Here is an 8241-nt window from a genome sequence, read left to right as displayed (position 1 = left end):
TGTAAATATCACCTTGTAGCCCTGCCTGTTTCTGCTTTATACATCTAAGACTATATTAGATGCATGTAAATTTACATCTTAATGATTTCTTAGCAAATTGAAATTTTTATCAATATAAAGTGATTTCTGTATCTCCAGTAATTCTTTTTGCCTTAAATTTAATTTCCTGATACTTCATAGTTTTATCAGCCTTCTTTTAATTAAAATATATCTGATACATTTTTTCCAGATGTTTATTTTCACACCTTCTTTTATATGTCACTTGCAAACAGCATATACTTAGGTTTATTTTTTTCTTTCAATCTGTTAATCTTTATTTTCAAAAAGTAATTTAGTTTGTATTTATTGTAATTATTAAAATAAAAATACCTATTTATTTTGTGTTTTCTGTTAGTCCTACCTACTCTAGGGTTCCTTTTATCTCCTTTATTCTTTTTTCTTAATTGAGTATTTTTCATGCTTTTCCTTTTTTCTTCTCTACTAGCTTTGAAGACATACATTTTTTTATTGGTTGCACTAGGAATCAGAATATGCATATTAACTTACCAATGTCTAAGTCAGTTAATATCATGACATTAATACAGGGTTTTTAGAACATTTTTATTCCACTTACTACTTTCTGACTTTTTGGTATTGGTCTATTTTAATTAGTCTTTGATTTTATTTTTAGTTCTATAAGGCTTTATTATTACTAGTTTATATTCTTAAGCTCATTTAGATTAACTCACATTGTTATAAATTCTTCTATCTTCATTCTGTTCAGCAATTTGAACACTCTGTGTTTGAAAAATTCATGACCTTATGAGTTTCTACCTTTTAACTTTACATAACAGCTAATTATTTCCCAGCCTCTTTGATAACCAACCAATGGACATGTCCTGGCAGACTCTGAATCAGAAGCTAGTGAGGTGAAGAAACAGATCCAGAGATGATTCCTTTTAGGTTAGGCAGTTTTCATCCACAGCTGTGTTCCAGATTCATCAGTAGTAGTGTCTCTTGAACTGCCCACATTTCAATATTGGAAATGAAGATTGTGCAATATTTGGTTATGGCAGCTTTTTTGAAATGGACCATAATGATGTGTGTGTGTGTGTGTGTGTTTGTGGCCTTAATCACAACATAAGCACAACAATGTGACTAAATCTAATTAAGAGCTATTTTTTGGAGTGCATTTTCAATCACCTTGATGTTTGCATTCCAGTTACAGTTTATAACATATTACCATCTTACTCAGTACCCATCTATGATATACTCTGTGATATTGAACATGATTTCTTAGTTCTTATTTTTATTTTTTTAAGATTTTTTTTTTTATTTATTCATTTGAGACACAGATACAGAGAGAGAGAGAGAGAGAAAGCATGAGCAGGGAGAGAGGCAGAGGGAAAGGGAGAAGTAGGCTCCTCGCTGAGCCAGGAGCCTGATGTGGGGCTCAATCCCAGGACCCTGCGATCATAACCTGAGCCGAAGGCAGGCGCTTAACCATCTGAGCCACCCAGGAGCCCCAATTTCTTAGTTCTTAAAAGAGCTCTTTTTCAACAAAATTTTAATGACTAATTTAGAGAAATCAACTTTGGAGAAAAAACTCAAAAAATGAATAGAAATAAATTTTATGATACATTTGTACATAGTACTAAGGATGATTAATTTGAGGATATTTCACTGCATGTACAACCTCCTAATGATCCATTATCTTTTGAATCATCTGCAAAGCAGCTACATATAAGAAGGTATTTTTACAGGTTCTCAGGTAAATGATAAATTATAATGGAAGTGCATAATGTTACAATTCTAAGATGTAACTGAGCAGAAGTTAGTGTCTAGAAATCTTTCTTTGCAAATATGTCATAATTATATTCTAAACAGAAATTGTAACCACAATTTTAAATTATTTGAATATAGTTCATATGTTTAATATTTAGAGTAACTTAGAGTAGCTAGAGTACTTAGAGTAAATTGGTAGCTGGAGTACTTAGAGTAAATTGGGAGAAAACTTAAATCATGGTGTACACTTTTCTTTTTTGTATATAAGTTTCTTTATTATTCATTTTAGGTTATTTGTTTGCTCTTAAGATATTAAAAAAAGTTAATCATTTAAGCAGATTCAAATTTTTAGAAATCATGTGTTTTGGGGGCAAATGAAATTAATGTGCAAATATGTTTGCATAATAGAGAACTGTGAAACTCTATTTCACCCTCGCTACAAAAAAACATTTTATTTGTTAAGAAATAAAATGTATTTTAGAGAAAATCGTAATTTGGAAACAATATATGGCAAAGCTGGTTTTATACACCCTTGAGTTACAGATATTATTCTTCTATTTCCTTAAAAAAAAGATTTAGATCTTAAAAGTTCACCAAAATTAGCAAGATACTAAGCAGAAATGATATTTCATTTATCCCTTTCTTGGGTACAGGAGAAAAAAGAAATAGAATAATAATAATAAGAAGAAGAAGATGATGATGATGATGATAATGATGATGATTTCAATTAAAAAATAAGAATTTAGAAGCAGGATCTTACAAGTAATATAATATTGGTTGCTTATTACAAATCTGAGGAAGAGAATTGACTAAATGTATTTGATGTAAAATAATTGATGTGTTAAGATTAGGAATCACTGATATTTCTCTGATGTCAACAGTAGAATGTTTGTTCTGAGAGCAAAGTTGCCTGTGAGCTCTGTACTAATCTAGTTATCACTTTCTATTTTTTTGGTAAACTGTCAAAGGAGAGCTGGAGCTGTCTAGTTTTGTAATAAAAGCAAGAGCATATCGCCCTCTGGTGTTGAAAAAGCTAGGAGAGCCAAAGGTTGTTTAGAAATAGAGAAATAATGCATTTAAAAAACAAGTATCTTATTTTCTTTTTTCAAATAAATGTGATATACCAATATATAAGTTAACATTTTGAATCCTAGAAAATAAATGTCAAATATGACTTATTAATCCATTTTTGTGGCCTGTGTTATAAAAAAATGTTGACTGGATTGAAAATAAATTATTTCTTTTTAATGTATTACTTTTTTTTGTGATTTTAATCACATTATTTTTATTTTAGTTTTGGGTGGGCATTTTAAAACTTTAGGAAAGATAAGTTAGTTATAATACTTTACCTCAGTATTTGTGATTATTTTCGCTTATTTTATAAAAATTAGCTACAAATATTCTTTTAATTGTTAAAAAAGTAAAAAACACAACTCTGTAGCCTGGATCACTCAATTGGCAGAGGTGACTTTCTGGGTCCTTTGTAGCCAGATTCTGTGCCTAGTGAAAAATCTTTTTTCCATTCTCTGAAATGCAAGATAAAGGATTGAGTGAGAAGTTCATAATGAAAAGTCTTCTAGAAAATAACATAAGTAGAAATTTAGCAATTGAAGTCAAAAGAGCAGCATATTTATCGTTGTATTCACAAAATGATAGACCGAGACAAAGTAAATTCTGGGGCACAATTTACCAATATTAATATAATCCAAATATCTCCAGACCGCCACTGCGTGTGGGTACAAATGGGGTCAATGGTAACAATAACCCACATATTATTGGCTCTTCTCTCTGGTCACACAGTCATTTCGGTGCCCTTCAAGGTCTCATCTGTGATTGCCAATTGGTAGGTTCATCTTGGCTTTCTGGCCTGTCACCAGTCTCCCTACCCAGAAATCACTGAATGTGGCTCAGGAAGGCCACCGTTATAGGCACCCACCACGGAAATACCATCGTACATGCCGAGCTGCAGCTTCCTATACCCCAGTGCTCTGTGTGCACTAGGGTCCTGAACAAATTCTGTAAATCAACCGAGGTAAATGTTTGGAAGTGTGCTTCCACCCCCTGAAGGCTCAAGTTGATCAGAATGCCAAGACCTATCTCAGGGATAGATGAAACTTTGACTTTTGAGGATCCTGCCACTCTTTTTACTCTGAGTATTTTATTTTCCTTTTAGTAACAAATACGAATTTTGTATTTTAAAAGAAATATTCAAATTTGGACTCACCAGAAACAGTCGATGCATCATAATATTCTAGTTATAAGTAAATTTGAATTTGCTTGTAAGTGATTTTCCAGTTTTCAAAACCTTAGACTGGAATTCTGAGATCACTGTCCCAATAGAACTATTACACATATGAAATATCAATTTTTGATTGAGTTATGATTATTGATTGAGTTATGATTTTTAAAATCTACTATGTATCAAATTTAGTATTATGTTATGCTTGAGGGTAGGGGAAGGAGATTAGTGTGAAAAGAAACAATATACAGACTAGACTATTGAAAATTTATCTACAATCATCTTGGGAAGAAACATAAATCAGTTAAATAAAAATGTAAATTTATAATAAAAAAGATATGGAGAACATACTCCATACTTGTATTACCAGGGACCAGCATAAACAAGGGAGGCTTATTATTCACCAGATTAATGAATTTTAGGGTTTAAAGCAAACTTATTGTTAGCAAACTCACCCCCTTTTAAAATTTTCTAATGATATAGAAAAGTATAAGAAAGAGATGATCAATCCTTTGATGAGCATCCTTTAAATCTCCCTTGATGAATGGATAATGAAAATAGAAAGATAAACAATTCTAAATTAGGTTTCTTTATTTTTCTAATGAAGAAACTGAAGCTGAGACTTGTTCTTCTACCTTGCAATTTCCTGGAGAAAATAGCATCTAAGCTATACCTTGGAGTATAGAATGTCGGATGTGACTAAGTTGTTGATTTGCCTTGATTATTTTGTGCATATGACAAATATTCTTTGCTTGACCAACTTTAGTCAGGCTCCTGAACTTTTTCTAGGCCTATCTTTGCACTTTCTTATAAAATCTAGTTTTACCCAGAACCCTGCTAAGTCAATTTCACCAGAAACTCCCATCTTCAATATCTGATCACCTTTGATATTCGATCAGATTCCTCATCCTCCACCATCCCCCAAATGATGTCTGAACACCTTAGCCTATCTTAAGCAAGAATCCTTTTAGGTAGGTTTAACCAGAATCCCCCTAACCCCTGATGTTTTCTCTTAATTTTCTATCCACTGACCTCCACCTTGCTCCCTCTTATCCATGCTATACTGAGTTGAGCCCAATCTCTTTACCCCACTATGAAACCCCATTGCAGTCATCCCCATACCTAGCACAATAGTCCTGAATAAAATTGGCCTTACCTCTTAACAAGCGTCATTGAATATTTTTGTCTTTAGTATATGGCCTATGGGGTGGTCTACAAAGTGGTGTAGATTCCATTCTGAATAAATCACCGTCCCTGACTTTATGGAAATTCATTGATAATTAGATTGAAATACCCTGCTGTAGAGGCTTGGAGAGCACAATGCAGATATACCCATCTAAACTAGCTTTTGCAAAGTCAGGAGTGATTTTTCTTGAAATGATTTTATCTAACTTAAATTTCTTAAGATGACTAAGAGCTGATCAAACTTAGTAATAGCAGAGACAACTTTGATCAATCTAGAATTGCAAATTATTCAAAATGTAAAGTGTGGGTATGACAAGATAAAATAATTTTGCAAGAGAAACTCAAAAAGCTTGACTGTAAAAGTAAAGAAAAATATTAAGGCAGTTGCTTGGGTTGGGGTGACTGTAGCCGTGGTAAGAAATTTTATGAAGATGGATGTGAGTTAAACTGTCTAAGAACATTACACCTGGAAAAAAAAAAAAGAAAATTATATCTGACTCTCAAACTAAAATAAATACAGGGCCAAACATATAGACTAAGAGTAGCAAGCAAACTAAAGCCGTTCAAATTTTAAGTATCTAACAACACATATGTAGATGTTGTCTATGGTCATTACTAACAATGATTATCCCCAGGTTTTAACTAAGTCCTCAGAAAAGAGAGTTTGAAGTTCTAGAAAAGAGGTAGGGGGAAAAAAAGTTGTCTTTACAAGAAATATAGATTTTCAATGCATCAGGAGGCAAATAAGTAAGGTGAGAATTCCTTAGGTTTGGGAAATATTGATGGGAGTCAGCTTGACTCCCAGGGTGATGTTCAGCTAGTTCAACCCTCACTTTATATGTTCTTTGTAAAGTAGAAAGTTGGGGAATTAGGAGCACCTGGGTGACTCAGTGGGTTTAGTGTCTGTCTTCGGCTCAGGTCATGATCTCATGGGTTTGAGCCCATATGGGGCTCCCTGCTCAGCGGGGAGCCTGCTTCTCCCTCTCCCTCTCCCTCTCCCCCCCCCCATGCTTCTGCTCTCTCTCTCAAAATAAATAAAATGTTTAAAAAAAAGGGAAGTTGGGGGCTATCAGGCTTAGAAGTTACTGAAATCCTCAAAATATGACTAGGAATAGAAATGAAAAAGCAATGAGGTATGATATAAGAAGCGTTTCATCATTTTCCCCTTGATTATAACTAGTTATGTTTTTTAAGTTTTATAGGATAAAATTATTTTTGTGTAGTCACAACCTCATAAAAACATATAAAAGTAAACATACACAACTACATTAAAAAAACATAAAAACTGGGCGCCTGGGTGGCTCAGTTGGTTAGGCGACTGCCTTCAGCTCAGGTCATGATCCTGGAGTCCCGGGATCGAGTCCCACATCGGGCTCCCTGCTCGGCAGGGAGTCTGCTTCTCCCTCTGACCCTCCTCCCTCTCATGCTCTCTGTCTCTCATTCTCTCTCTCTCAAATAAATAAATAAAATCTTTAAAAAAATAAATAAATAAAAACAAATTACCTATAAAGAGCTAGAAAGAAATACATGAGAGGTTTTTGTTAGGCAATGTTTATTTTTATTTGTACTTTTCCAGGTTTTCAAATTTTTCATGCTTGTGTTGTACAAATATACATAAATTTTGTAAAGAAAAAAAAACTCAGCAGTGTCAGTTTTTAAAAACATTTTTAACATCACCTTTGTAGATGAGACAATTTATAGAAAAAGAGCTTCCTTTTGAGATAAAATTGTTAATAAGACTATATCTAAACGAAGAAGTATACCATATATTGTATTTCTTTGGTTACCTTTTGTGGTTTCCATATAAATTGCTTATATGGAAAGAAAAAATGGAAACATTGTTATACAGATCAACTGATGAACGCTCACACTCTTCACATTAAATCTAATTTGAAAAAAAAAACATTAAATTGGTAACTTCAGAAGGAAAGGAAAGGAAAAAAAGAATGATTTTCAGGAAAGGATAAAAAAGAAAAGAAAGAAAGAAAGGAAAGGAAAAAGAGAAAGGAAGAAAAAAGAAAGAAAGGAAAAAAGGAAGAAAAAAGAAAGAAAGGAAAAAAGAAAGATTTTCTGGAGATGAAAGGAAAATAGTAAATAAAGAGAAGAAATTAAGAACAGATGAAAACAAAAGAACTTAGGTAATTTTTATGATGATATGAGTTACAGTTGAATTTGTAGGTGTGCCTGGGAAATAGTATACTCTTAATAAAGGTTAATACTTTTATGTGTTGAATGGCTGCTGGATGAATATTTTTGCTTCTTCCCTAAGGGAGAAAATAGGAGCATATCCAAAATTGAAATGAATTTTAGACAGCCCAGCTGGTCCTAGTTTGATTTTTTTTTTTTAAGTAGGCTTAAAACACAGGGCTTGAACTCATAACCCTGAGATCAATAGCTCAGCTAAGATCAAGATTCAGAGGCTTAACTGACTGAGCCACTGAGGCACCTATGGTCCTAGTTTGATTCTGAATACCCTGTAAACATTATCCCCAAATTTACATGAAAATGAGATAGATGTCACAGATCTATCTCAAAGTATCCCAAAGTCCTAAGGGAATTGTCTGAATTTTAAGAACCCTTAGAACAGATACAGGCATTCCAAAGCTGTTTGATGCTATTTAATTCTGAACTACAGATTCTGGAGGTACTATTTTAATGGTGTTAAGGGTAAAAATTGCTGATGAAATCTTGACTATAAAAATAAATACAGAGTTCTATGCAACAGTTCCCTTACTAGACCTCTCCACTTGGTCACAAATAGCATTTCTGCTACTGTATCGACAAGTTTTATATGGCAAAACAGAACAAATGTCCAGTTAGTACTTTCCTTCTCCTCAAAGTTCTCAGGTTTTTCTAATAAACAAGATAAACACGTAAATATTTGCTTTTTTATTTTAATAAAAATGTACTCTTCCTTTTGAAAAATCATCTTGTTTTTCTGCTTTAGAGAACAAGACCTATGAAATGGTAAATAGGCACCATATATATCTATGCACCATCTCTATATCTATCTCTATCTCTATCTCTATCTCTATCTCTATCTCTATCTCTAT

The sequence above is a fragment of the Mirounga leonina genome, unplaced genomic scaffold (assembly GCF_011800145.1).
Source record: "Mirounga leonina isolate KUSES-001 unplaced genomic scaffold, KU_Mleo_1.0 Mir_357, whole genome shotgun sequence".
Lineage (NCBI taxonomy): Eukaryota > Metazoa > Chordata > Mammalia > Carnivora > Phocidae > Mirounga > Mirounga leonina.
This window is presented reverse-complemented; position numbering follows the sequence as displayed.